Raw genomic sequence first — 14167 nt, forward strand, 5'->3', positions numbered from 1 at the left:
GAAAACACTATAAACGAAATGTTAAATATTGAGTTATATGATACTGGTTTATGATTATAATATTATGCAGGGTCGATTGCTGTCAGATAGCGTTTATTGTCTATCATCCATTGATGGAAAGCGGATTGACAACTCGTGAGATTGACACATATCTAAACCAATGGTCTAACCGTAGATTACCTCAACACCCGATCTTCTTAGATAAGAGGAGGGATTTCTGGCACGGATTTGCATAGTATCCGCTTCCCGGGCAGTCCTTTTCAGAGGAAAAACGCAAAACCGACCTTAGATCTGTGTCAACGCGGAAGCAGCTGAGCTATGAGAGCACTTTCAACCGTGCCGGAACGCAGTGTTTTGCCGCTTAAAAACGGACAGTAGGACCTGGGGGATGTTGGTAGTATTTAATAGTTTTTTTTTAAATGGGGATATTTGTACTTAACTATTTATATTTTTGACTACTTTTACTTCACTACATTCCTTAAGAAAATATTGTACTTTTTACTCCATACATTTTCCTTGACACCCAAAAGTACTCGTTACATTTTGAATGCTTAGCAGGACAGGAAAATAGTCAAATTCAGGCACTTGACAGAACATCCCTGGTCATCCCTACTGCCTCTGATCTCTGATCACTAAACACAACATCCTTTGTTTGTAAATGTCTGAATTTTGAAGTGACCCCCGGCTATCCGTCAAATAAAAACAATAAGAAAATGGTGCTGTCTGGTTTACTTAATATAAAGAATATGAAATGATTTGTACTTTTAATACTTAAGTATATTTTAAACCAAATACTTTTACTTTGTAAAATTATACTCAAGTGTCTTATTTTTTTCTCAAGTATTACAATGGGTACTTTATCACCACTGGAAGCTACTGTTTATGTTAGCAGCTGCTTTTCTCTCTCAATGCCAAATATTTTCTTGGAATAATAGAGAAAGGGACATTTATCAGCGAGCACACAATTAAACACTAACTTTCACTCCACCCACAAGGCAAAAAATCATTCAAATATTCTCTCTCCTCACTTCCCCTGTCTCCATCTTCCCCTCCTCACTTCCCCTGTCTCCATCTTCCCCTCCTCACTTCCCCTGTCTCCATCTCTCTCTCCTCACTTACCCTGTCTCCATCTCTCTCTACTCACTTCCCCTGTCTCCATCTCTCTCTCTCTACTCACTTACCCTGTCTCCATCTCTCTCTACTCACTTACCCTGTCTCATCTCTCTCCCCACTTACCCTGTCTCCATCTCTCTCTCCCCACTTACCCTGTCTCCATCTCTCTCTCCTCACTTACCCTGTCTCCATCTTCCCCTCCTCACTTACCCTGTCTCCGTCTCTCTCTCTCTACTCACTTACCCTGTCTCATCTCTCTCTCCCCACTTACCCTGTCTCCATCTCTCTCTCCTCACTTACCCTGTCTCATCTCTCTCTCCCCACGTACAATGTCTCATCTCTCTCTCCCCACTTACCCTGTCTCCATCTCTCTCTCCTCACTTACCCTGTCTCCATCTTCCCCTCCTCACTTACCCTGTCTCCATCTCTCTCTCTACTCACTTACCCTGTCTCTATCTCTCTCTCTCTCCCCACTTACCCTGTCTCATCACTCTCTCCCCACTTACCCTGTCTCCATCTCTCTCTCCTCACTTACCTTGTCTCCATCTTCCCCTCCTCACTTACCCTGTCTCCATCTTCCCCTCCTCACTTACCCTGTCTCCATCTTCCCCTCCTCACTTACCCTGTCTCCATCTTCCCCTCCTCACTTACCCTGTCTCCATCTCTCTCTCCCCACTTATCCTGTCTCCATCTCTCTCGCCTCACTTACCCTGTCTCCATCTTCCCCTTCTCACTTACCCTGTCTCCGTCTCTCTCTCTCTACTCACGTACCCTGTCTCATCTCTCTCTCCCCACTTACCCTGTCTCCATCTCTCTCTCCCCACTTACCATGTCTCATCTCTCTCTCCCCACTTACCCTGTCTCCATCTCTCTCTCCTCACTTACCCTGTCTCCATCTTCCCCTCCTCACTTACCCTGTCTCCGTCTCTCTCTCTCTACTCACTTACCCTGTCTCATCTCTCTCTCCCCACTTACCCTGTCTCCATCTCTCTCTCCTCACTTACCCTGTCTCATCTCTCTCTCCCCACGTACAATGTCTCATCTCTCTCTCCCCACTTACCCTGTCTCCATCTCTCTCTCCTCACTTACCTTGTCTCCATCTTCCCCTCGTCACTTACCCTGTCTCCATCTCTCTCTCTACTCACTTACCCTGTCTCTATCTCTCTCTCTCTACTCACTTACCCTGTCTCATCTCTCTCTCCCCACTTACCCTGTCTCATCTCTCTCTCCCCACTTACCCTGTCTCATCACTCTCTCCCCACTTACCCTGTCTCCATCTCTCTCTCCTCACTTACCTTGTCTCCATCTTCCCCTCCTCACTTACCCTGTCTCCATCTCTCTCTCCCCACTTATCCTGTCTCCATCTCTCTCGCCTCACTTACCTTGTCTCCATCTTCCCCTCGTCACTTACCCTGTCTCCATCTCTCTCTCTACTCACTTACCCTGTCTCTATCTCTCTCTCTCTACTCACTTACCCTGTCTCCATCTCTCTCTACTCACTTACCTTGTCTCCATCTTCCCCTCCTCACTTACCCTGTCTCCATCTCTCTCCCCACTTACCCTGTCTCCATCTCTCTCTCCTCACTTACCTTGTCTCCATCTCTCTCTCTACTCACTTACCCTGTCTCTATCTCTCTCTCTCTACTCACTTACCCTGTCTCCATCTCTCTCTACTCACTTACCTTGTCTCCATCTTCCCCTCCTCACTTACCCTGTCTCCATCTCTCTCCCCACTTACCCTGTCTCCATCTTCCCCTCCTCACTTACCCTGTCTCCATCTCTCTCTCCCCACTTATCCTGTCTCCATCTCTCTCTCCCCACTTACCCTGTCTCCATCTCTCTCTCCTCACTTACCTTGTCTCCATCTCTCTCTCTACTCACTTACCCTGTCTCTATCTCTCTCTCTCTACTCACTTACCCTGTCTCCATCTCTCTCTACTCACTTACCTTGTCTCCATCTTCCCCTCCTCACTTACCCTGTCTCCATCTCTCTCCCCACTTACCCTGTCTCCATCTTCCCCTCCTCACTTACCCTGTCTCCATCACTCTCTCCCCACTTACCCTGTCTCCATCTCTCTCCCCACTTACCCTGTCTCCATCTTCCCCTCCTCACTTACCCTGTCTCCATCTCTCTCTCCCCACTTATCCTGTCTCCATCTCTCTCGCCTCACTTACCCTGTCTCCATCTTCCCCTCCTCACTTACCCTGTCTCCGTCTCTCTCTCTCTACTCACTTACCCTGTCTCATCTCTCTCTCCCCACTTACCCTGTCTCCATCTCTCTCTCCTCACTTACCCTGTCTCCATCTTTCTCTCCTCACTTACCCTGTCTCATCTCTCTCTCCCCACGTACACTTTCTCATCTCTCTCTCCCCACTTACCCTGTCTCCATCTCTCTCTCCTCACTTACCCTGTCTCCATCTTCCGCTCCTCACTTACCCTGTCTCCATCTCTCTCTCTCCCCACTTACCCTGTCTCATCTCTCTCTCCCCACTTACCCTGTCTCCATCTCTCTCTCCTCACTTACCCTGTCTCCATCTTCCGCTCCTCACTTACCCTGTCTCCATCTCTCTCTCTCCCCACTTACCCTGTCTCATCTCTCTCTCCCCACTTACCCTGTCTCCATCTCTCTCTCCTCACTTACCCTGTCTCCATCTCTCTCTCTCCTCACTTACCCTGTCTCCATCTCTCTCTCCTCACTTACCCTGTCTCATCTCTCTCTCCCCACGTACCCTGTCTCATCTCTCTCTCCCCACTTACCCTGTCTCCATCTTCCCCTCCTCACTTACCCTGTCTCCATCTCTCTCTCCTCACTTACCCTGTCTCATCTCTCTCTCCCCACGTACCATGTCTCATCTCTCTCTCCCCACTTACCCTGTCTCCATCTCTCTCTCCTCACTTACCCTGTCTCCATCTTCCCCTCCTCACTTACCCTGTCTCCATCTCTCTCTCCTCACTTACCCTGTCTCATCTCTCTCTCCCCACGTACCATGTCTCATCTCTCTCTCCCCACTTACCCTGTCTCCATCTCTCTCTCCTCACTTACCCTGTCTCCATCTTCCCCTCGTCACTTACCCTGTCTCCATCTCTCTCTCTACTCACTTACCCTGTCTCTATCTCTCTCTCTCTACTCACTTACCCTGTCTCCATCTCTCTCTACTCACTTACCCTGTCTCCATCTCTCTCTACTCACTTACCCTGTCTCCATCTCTCTCCCCACTTACCCTGTCTCATCTCTCTCTCCCCACTTACCCTGTCTCCATCTCTCTCTCCTCACTTACCCTGTCTCCATCTCTCTCTCTACTCACTTACCCTGTCTCTATCTCTCTCTCTCTACTCACTTACCCTGTCTCCATCTCTCTCTACTCACTTACCCTGTCTCATCTCTCTCTCCCCACTTACCCTGTCTCATCTCTCTCTCCCCACTTACCCTGTCTCCATCTCTCTCTCCTCACTTACCCTGTCTCCATCTTCCCCTCCTCACTTACCCTGTCTCCATCTCTCTCCCCACTTACCCTGTCTCCATCTCTCTCGCCTCACTTACCCTGTCTCCATCTTCCCCTCCTCACTTACCATGTCTCCGTCTCTCTCTCTCTCTCTACTCACTTACCCTGTCTCATCTCTCTCTCCCCACTTACCCTGTCTCATCTCTCTCTCCCCACTTACCCTGTCTCCATCTCTCTCTCCTCACTTACCCTGTCTCCATCTTCCCCTCCTCACTTACCCTGTCTCCATCTCTCTCTCCTCACTTACCCTCTCTCATCTCTCTCTCCCCACGTACCATGTCTCATCTCTCTCTCCCCACTTACCCTGTCTCCATCTCTCTCTCCTCACTTACCCTGTCTCCATCTTCCCCTCGTCACTTACCCTGTCTCCATCTCTCTCTCTACTCACTTACCCTGTCTCTATCTCTCTCTCTCTACTCACTTACCCTGTCTCCATCTCTCTCTACTCACTTACCCTGTCTCCATCTCTCTCTACTCACTTACCCTGTCTCATCTCTCTCTCCCCACTTACCCTGTCTCATCTCTCTCTCCCCACTTACCCTGTCTCATCTCTCTCTCCCCACTTACCCTGTCTCCATCTCTCTCTCCTCACTTACCCTGTCTCCATCTTCCCCTCCTCACTTACCCTGTCTCCATCTCTCTCCCCACTTACCCTGTCTCCATCTCTCTCCCCACTTACCCTGTCTCCATCTTCCCCTCCTCACTTACCCTGTCTCCATCTCTCTCCCCACTTACCCTGTCTCCATCTCTCTCCCCACTTACCCTGTCTCCATCTCTCTCGCCTCACTTACCCTGTCTCCATCTTCCCCTCCTCACTTACCATGTCTCCGTCTCTCTCTCTCTCTCTACTCACTTACCCTGTCTCATCTCTCTCTCCCCACTTACCCTGTCTCATCTCTCTCTCCCCACTTACCCTGTCTCCATCTCTCTCTCCTCACTTACCCTGTCTCCATCTCTCTCTCCTCACTTACCCTGTCTCATCTCTCTCTCCCCACGTACCATGTCTCATCTCTCTCTCCCCACTTACCCTGTCTCCATCTCTCTCTACTCACTTACCCTGTCTCATCTCTCTCTCCCCACTTACCCTGTCTCATCTCTCTCTCCCCACTTACCCTGTCTCCATCTCTCTCTCCTCACTTACCCTGTCTCCATCTCTCTCTCCTCACTTACCCTGTCTCATCTCTCTCTCCCCACGTACCATGTCTCATCTCTCTCTCCCCACTTACCCTGTCTCCATCTCTCTCTCCCCACTTACCCTGTCTCCATCTCTCTCTACTCACTTACCCTGTCTCCATCTCTCTCTACTCACTTACCCTGTCTCATCTCTCTCTCCCCACTTACCCTGTCTCATCTCTCTCTCCCCACTTACCCTGTCTCCATCTCTCTCTCCTCACTTACCCTGTCTCCATCTCTCTCTCTACTCACTTACCCTGTCTCTATCTCTCTCTCTCTACTCACTTACCCTGTCTCCATCTCTCTCTACTCACTTACCCTGTCTCATCTCTCTCTCCCCACTTACCCTGTCTCATCTCTCTCTCCCCACTTACCCTGTCTCCATCTCTCTCTCCTCACTTACCCTGTCTCCATCTTCCCCTCCTCACTTACCCTGTCTCCATCTCTCTCCCCACTTACCCTGTCTCCATCTTCCCCTCCTCACTTACCATGTCTCCGTCTCTCTCTCTCTCTCTACTCACTTACCCTGTCTCATCTCTCTCTCCCCACTTACCCTGTCTCATCTCTCTCTCCCCACTTACCCTGTCTCCATCTCTCTCTCCTCACTTACCCTGTCTCCATCTTCCCCTCCTCACTTACCATGTCTCCGTCTCTCTCTCTCTCTACTCACTTACCCTGTCTTATCTCTCTCTCCCCACTTACCCTGTCTCTATCTCTCTCTCCTCACTTACCCTGTCTCCATCTCTCTCTCCTCACTTACCCTGTCTCATCTCTCTCTCCCCACGTACCCTGTCTCATCTCTCTTTCCCCACTTACCCTGTCTCATCTCTCTCTCCCCACTTACCCTGTCTACATCTCTCTCTCCTCACTTACCCTGTCTCCATCTTCCCCTCCTCACTTCCCCTGTCTCCATCTCTCTCTACTCACTTACCCTGTCTCCATCTCTCTCTCCTCACTTACCCTGTCTCCATTTTCCCCTCTTCACTTACCCTATCTCCATCTTCCCCTCCTCACTTACCCTGTCTCCATCTCTCTCTCTACTCACTTACCCTGTCTCCATCTCTCTCTCCTCACTTACCCTGTCTCCATCTCTCTCTCCTCACTTACCCTGTCTCCATCTTCCCCTCCTCACTTACCATGTCTCCGTCTCTCTCTCTCTCTCTCTACTCACTTACCCTGTCTCATCTCTCTCTCCCCACTTACCCTGTCTCATCTCTCTCTCCCCACTTACCCTGTCTCCATCTCTCTCTCCTCACTTACCCTGTCTCCATCTTCCCCTCCTCACTTACCATGTCTCCGTCTCTCTCTCTCTCTACTCACTTACCCTGTCTCATCTCTCTCTCCCCACTTACCCTGTCTCTATCTCTCTCTCCTCACTTACCCTGTCTCCATCTCTCTCTCTCCTCACTTACCCTGTCTCCATCTCTCTCTCCTCACTTACCCTGTCTCATCTCTCTCTCCTCACTTACCCTGTCTCATCTCTCTCTACTCACTTACCCTGTCTCATCTCTCTCTCCTCACTTACCCTGTCTCCATCTTCCCCTCCTCACTTACCCTGTCTCATCTCTCTCTCCTCACTTACCCTGTCTCCATCTTCCCCTCCTCACTTACCCTGTCTCATCTCTCTCTCCCCACTTACCCTGTCTCCATCTCTCTCTCCTCACTTACCCTGTCTCCATCTTTCTCTCCTCACTTACCCTGTCTCATCTCTCTCTCCCCACGTACACTTTCTCATCTCTCTCTCCCCACTTACCCTGTCTCCATCTCTCTCTCCTCACTTACCCTGTCTCCATCTTCCGCTCCTCACTTACCCTGTCTCCATCTCTCTCTCTCCCCACTTACCCTGTCTCCATCTCTCTCTCTCCTCACTTACCCTGTCTCCATCTCTCTCTCCTCACTTACCCTGTCTCATCTCTCTCTCCCCACGTACCCTGTCTCATCTCTCTCTCCCCACTTACCCTGTCTCCATCTCTCTCTCCTCACTTACCCTGTCTCCATCTTCCCCTCCTCACTTACCCTGTCTCCATCTCTCTCTCCTCACTTACCCTGTCTCATCTCTCTCTCCCCACGTACCATGTCTCATCTCTCCCCACTTACCCTGTCTCCATCTCTCTCTCCTCACTTACCCTGTCTCCATCTTCCCCTCGTCACTTACCCTGTCTCCATCTCTCTCTCTACTCACTTACCCTGTCTCTATCTCTCTCTCTCTACTCACTTACCCTGTCTCCATCTCTCTCTACTCACTTACCCTGTCTCCATCTCTCTCTACTCACTTACCCTGTCTCATCTCTCTCTCCCCACTTACCCTGTCTCATCTCTCTCTCCCCACTTACCCTGTCTCCATCTCTCTCTCCTCACTTACCCTGTCTCCATCTCTCTCTCTACTCACTTACCCTGTCTCTATCTCTCTCTCTCTACTCACTTACCCTGTCTCCATCTCTCTCTCTACTCACTTACCCTGTCTCTATCTCTCTCTCTCTACTCACTTACCCTGTCTCCATCTCTCTCTACTCACTTACCCTGTCTCATCTCTCTCTCCCCACTTACCCTGTCTCATCTCTCTCTCCCCACTTACCCTGTCTCCATCTCTCTCTCCTCACTTACCCTGTCTCCATCTCTCTCGCCTCACTTACCCTGTCTCCATCTTCCCCTCCTCACTTACCATGTCTCCGTCTCTCTCTCTCTCTCTACTCACTTACCCTGTCTCATCTCTCTCCCCACTTACCCTGTCTCATCTCTCTCTCCCCACTTACCCTGTCTCCATCTCTCTCTCCTCACTTACCCTGTCTCCATCTTCCCCTCCTCACTTACCCTGTCTCCATCTCTCTCTCCTCACTTACCCTGTCTCATCTCTCTCTCCCCACGTACCATGTCTCATCTCTCTCTCCCCACTTACCCTGTCTCCATCTCTCTCTCCTCACTTACCCTGTCTCCATCTTCCCCTCGTCACTTACCCTGTCTCCATCTCTCTCTCTACTCACTTACCCTGTCTCCATCTCTCTCTCTACTCACTTACCCTGTCTCTATCTCTCTCTCTCTACTCACTTACCCTGTCTCCATCTCTCTCTACTCACTTACCCTGTCTCCATCTCTCTCTACTCACTTACCCTGTCTCATCTCTCTCCCCACTTACCCTGTCTCATCTCTCTCTCCCCACTTACCCTGTCTCCATCTCTCTCTCCTCACTTACCCTGTCTCCATCTCTCTCTACTCACTTACCCTGTCTCTATCTCTCTCTCTCTACTCACTTACCCTGTCTCCATCTCTCTCTACTCACTTACCCTGTCTCATCTCTCTCTCCCCACTTACCCTGTCTCATCTCTCTCTCCCCACTTACCCTGTCTCCATCTCTCTCTCCTCACTTACCCTGTCTCCATCTTCCCCTCCTCACTTACCCTGTCTCCATCTTCCCCTCCTCACTTACCATGTCTCCGTCTCTCTCTCTCTCTCTACTCACTTACCCTGTCTCCATCTCTCTCTCTACTCACTTACCCTGTCTCTATCTCTCTCTCTCTACTCACTTACCCTGTCTCCATCTCTCTCTACTCACTTACCCTGTCTCCATCTCTCTCTACTCACTTACCCTGTCTCATCTCTCTCTCCCCACTTACCCTGTCTCATCTCTCTCTCCCCACTTACCCTGTCTCCATCTCTCTCTCCTCACTTACCCTGTCTCCATCTCTCTCTCTACTCACTTACCCTGTCTCTATCTCTCTCTCTACTCACTTACCCTGTCTCCATCTCTCTACTCACTTACCCTGTCTCATCTCTCTCTCCCCACTTACCCTGTCTCATCTCTCTCTCCCCACTTACCCTGTCTCCATCTCTCTCTCCTCACTTACCCTGTCTCCATCTTCCCCTCCTCACTTACCCTGTCTCCATCTCTCTCCCCACTTACCCTGTCTCCATCTCTCTCGCCTCACTTACCCTGTCTCCATCTTCCCCTCCTCACTTACCATGTCTCCGTCTCTCTCTCTCTCTCTCCCCACTTACCCTGTCTCATCTCTCTCTCCCCACTTACCCTGTCTCATCTCTCTCTCCCCACTTACCCTGTCTCCATCTCTCTCTCCTCACTTACCCTGTCTCCATCTTCCCCTCCTCACTTACCATGTCTCCGTCTCTCTCTCTCTCTACTCACTTACCCTGTCTCATCTCTCTCTCCCCACTTACCCTGTCTCTATCTCTCTCTCCTCACTTACCCTGTCTCCATCTCTCTCTCCTCACTTACCCTGTCTCATCTCTCTCTCCCCACGTACCCTGTCTCATCTCTCTTTCCCCACTTACCCTGTCTCATCTCTCTCTCCCCACTTACCCTGTCTACATCTCTCTCTCCTCACTTACCCTGTCTCCATCTTCCCCTCCTCACTTCCCCTGTCTCCATCTCTCTCTACTCACTTACCCTGTCTCCATCTCTCTCTCCTCACTTACCCTGTCTCCATTTTCCCCTCTTCACTTACCCTGTCTCCATCTTCCCCTCCTCACTTCCCCTGTCTCCATCTCTCTCTCTACTCACTTACCCTGTCTCCATCTCTCTCTCTACTCACTTACCCTGTCTCCATCTCTCTCTCCTCACTTACCCTGTCTCCATCTTCCCCTCCTCACTTACCCTGTCTCCATCTCTCTCGCCTCACTTACCCTGTCTCCATCTTCCCCTCCTCACTTACCATGTCTCCGTCTCTCTCTCTCTCTCTACTCACTTACCCTGTCTCATCTCTCTCTCCCCACTTACCCTGTCTCCATCTCTCTCTCCTCACTTACCCTGTCTCCATCTTCCCCTCCTCACTTACCATGTCTCCGTCTCTCTCTCTCTCTACTCACTTACCCTGTCTCATCTCTCTCTCCCCACTTACCCTGTCTCTATCTCTCTCTCCTCACTTACCCTGTCTCCATCTCTCTCTCTCCTCACTTACCCTGTCTCATCTCTCTCTCCCCACGTACCCTGTCTCATCTCTCTTTCCCCACTTACCCTGTCTCATCTCTCTCTCCCCACTTACCCTGTCTACATCTCTCTCCTCACTTACCCTGTCTCCATCTTCCCCTCCTCACTTCCCCTGTCTCCATCTCTCTCTCTACTCACTTACCCTGTCTCCATCTCTCTCTCCTCACTTACCCTGTCTCCATTTTCCCCTCTTCACTTACCCTGTCTCCATCTTCCCCTCCTCACTTACCCTGTCTCCATCTCTCTCTCTACTCACTTACCCTGTCTCCATCTCTCTCTCCTCACTTACCCTGTCTCCATCTCTCTCTCCTCACTTACCCTGTCTCCATCTTCCCCTCCTCACTTACCCTGTCTCCGTCTCTCTCTCTCTACTCACTTACCCTGTCTCATCTCTCTCTCCCCACTTACCCTGTCTCCATCTCTCTCCTCACTTACCCTGTCTCCATCTCTCTCTCCTCACTTACCCTGTCTCCATCTCTCTCTCCTCACTTACCCTGTCTCATCTCTCTCTCCTCACTTACCCTGTCTCATCTCTCTCTACTCACTTACCCTGTCTCATCTCTCTCTACTCACTTACCCTGTCTCATCTCTCTCTCCTCACTTACCCTGTCTCCATCTCTCTCTCTACTCACTTACCCTGTCTTCATCTCTCTCTCCTCACTTACCCTGTCTCATCTCTCTCTACTCACTTACCCTGTCTCATCTCTCTCTCCTCACTTACCCTGTCTCCATCTCTCTCTCTACTCACTTACCCTGTCTTCATCTCTCTCTCCTCACTTACCTTGTCTCCATCTTCCCCTCCTCACTTACCCTGTCTCCATCTTCCCCTCCTCACTTACCCTGTCTCCATCTCTCTCTACTCACTTACCCTGTCTCCATCTCTCTCTCCTCACTTACCCTGTCTCCATCTCTCTCGCCTCACTTACCCTGTCTCCATCTTCCCCTCCTCACTTACCCTGTCTCCGTCTCTCTCTCTCTACTCACTTACCCTGTCTCATCTCTCTCTCCCCACTTACCCTGTCTCCATCTCTCTCTCCTCACTTACCCTGTCTCCATCTCTCTCTCCTCACTTACCCTGTCTCATCTCTCTCTCCCCACTTACCCTGTCTCCATCTCTCTCTCCCCACTTAACCTGTCTCCATCTCTCTCTCCCCACTTACCCTGTCTCCATCTCTCTCTCCCCACTTAACCTGTCTCCATCTCTCTCTCCTCACTTACCCTGTCTCATCTCTTTCTCCTCACTTACCCTGTCTCATCTCTTTCTCCTCACTTACCCTGTCTCCATCTCTCTCTCTCTCCTCTCTTATCCTGTCTCCATCTCTCTCTCCTCTCTTACCCTGTCTCCATCCCTCTCTCCTCACTTACCCTGTCTCCATCTCTCTCTTTCCTCACTTACCCTGTTTCCATCTCTCTCTTTCCTCACTTACCCTGTCTCCATCTCTCTCTCTCCTCACTTACCCTGTCTCCGTCTCTCTCTCTCCTCACTTACCCTGTCCCCGTCTCTCTTTCTCTCCTCACTTACCCTTTCTCCGTCTCTCTCTCTCCTCACTTACCCTGTCTCCGTCTCTCTCTCTCTCTCCTCTCTTACCCTGTCTCCGTCTCCCTCTCTCCTCACTTACCCTGTCTCCATTTCAATTCAATTCAATTCAATGGCTTTATTGGCATGGGAAACATGTGTTAACATTGCCAAAGCAAGTGCGGTAGATAATATATAAAGTGAATATATAAAGTGAAATAAACAATACATATTAACAGTAAACATCACACATACAGAAGTTTCAAAACAGTAAAGACATTACACATGTCATATTATATATATACAGTGTTTTAACAATGTACAAATGGTAAAGGACACAAGATAAAATAAATAAGCATAGATATGGGTTGTATTTACAATGGTGTGTATTCTTTACTGGTTGCTCTTTTCTCGTGGCAACAGGTCACAAATCTTGCTGCTGTGATGTCACACTGTGGAATTTCACCCAGTAGATATGTGAGTTTTTCAAAATTGGATTTGTTTTCAAATTCTTTGTGGATCAAAGGAGGGCACTGCTGCCTTGTAGAGGTGGACCTGGTCGTAGAGGCTGTTCAAGTCCAGGGTGGAGTGGTGGGCCAGGAAAACATTTGGTTTTGAGGCACAGTCACGTGAAATACTTGCGTTTACCCGCTGTATTGTGGCAGGGTGGATGTCTTTTTGTGGTAGCAGGGTGGAGATAACCACTTGTGCGTTGGGGAAAGTAGAAGAAGCCTTTTCAATCACTCCCTTCAGTGCTGTGGCCACCCTTTCCTGCTGTGCTCTCAGGTCGTTTGTGCCTGTGTGTATTATTATGTGGCTGGGTGAGCCTCGTTGGTCCTCAGACAGAAGGTCTAGGGCGCGCTGGGTGTTTGGACACCAGAGTTTAGACACACTGTGTTTGGGAAAAAGTTTTTTTTCTTCTATATATTTCCCATTTGAGTCCATAAGTAGTACAATCTGTGTCTTGTGTTTGTCCTCAGTGGGTGTGCGGGGGTTGTCAGAAGGGCTATCAGGGTGGCTGACAGGGGGGGTGCTCAGAGGGTGTGAGAGCTGCTGGGCTTGCGGTTCTTCATTTGTCTGTTCTGCTGTCATGTCGACTATGGTCAGGGTCTGGTGTGGACTGTTCTGCTGTGGTGTCGAGACTTTTGTCGGGTGCTGAGTTGGGCTGTTCTGCTGGCTTCTCTGTGGGGGTGGCCACCTCTCTAGTGGGTTGTTCTCTGTCACACGCCGTCCCCCTCAACCTCTCCTCCGTCCCCCTCACCCTCTCTTCCATCCCCCTCAACCTCTCCTCCACCAGCAGTCTGATCCTCTACTCGAGTGCTCTGTTCTTCTCCTGATCCTGTTCTTTCTCCTGTTGAAGTTGTCTCACCACTGTCCAGAGTGCAGATATGTCTCTCTCCACCTCCAGCATTCCGGGTCTGGTTAAGGGGGTGTTGTTGTGCTGGACTGTTGCCTGGGTCTGTGCTGACTGAAGTGTAATCACCTGCTGTTCCAGCTCCACCTGCCTTACCTCCAGCTGGGTGAATTTGTCCTTCATTTCAATGAGGGAGTGGTAATCTGTGCTGGGAGGTTGACTCTCCGCTGGGGGTTGCTCGTCTGTGGGGTTACATAATGAAGAGGTCTGGTCTGACCCGCTCGGGGTGGGGGTATCTTTATCTGTGCTGGGAGGTTGACTCTCCGCTGGGGGTTGCTCGTCTGTGGGGTTACATAATGAAGAGGTCTGGTCTGACCCGCTCAGGGTGGGGGTATCTTTATCAAGGGAGAGCTTCTCCTGCTGGGCTAATTCTTTGATTAGGTGAAAGTCCAGCTGAAACTGTTTGGTGTTACCCTGTACCATTACTGTTCCGGACTTATAGATATTTATATTACCTGACTCAGAGTCCTCGTTATCAAGTATTCTGAGTTTCCACCCCTCGTTAACC

The 14167-nt window shown here is 50.2% G+C and overlaps 1 protein-coding gene across 1 annotated transcript in view; it reads left to right on the top strand.

The window, feature by feature from the left end:
• The window catches only part of LOC135527848 (ERC protein 2), a 454194-nt gene that overhangs the window by 857 nt on the left and 439170 nt on the right, over positions 1 to 14167 (top strand). The gene's annotated exons all lie outside the window — the stretch shown is intronic.

The sequence above is a fragment of the Oncorhynchus masou genome, chromosome 33 (genome assembly GCF_036934945.1).
Source record: "Oncorhynchus masou masou isolate Uvic2021 chromosome 33, UVic_Omas_1.1, whole genome shotgun sequence".
In the NCBI taxonomy this organism is placed as follows: domain Eukaryota; kingdom Metazoa; phylum Chordata; class Actinopteri; order Salmoniformes; family Salmonidae; genus Oncorhynchus; species Oncorhynchus masou.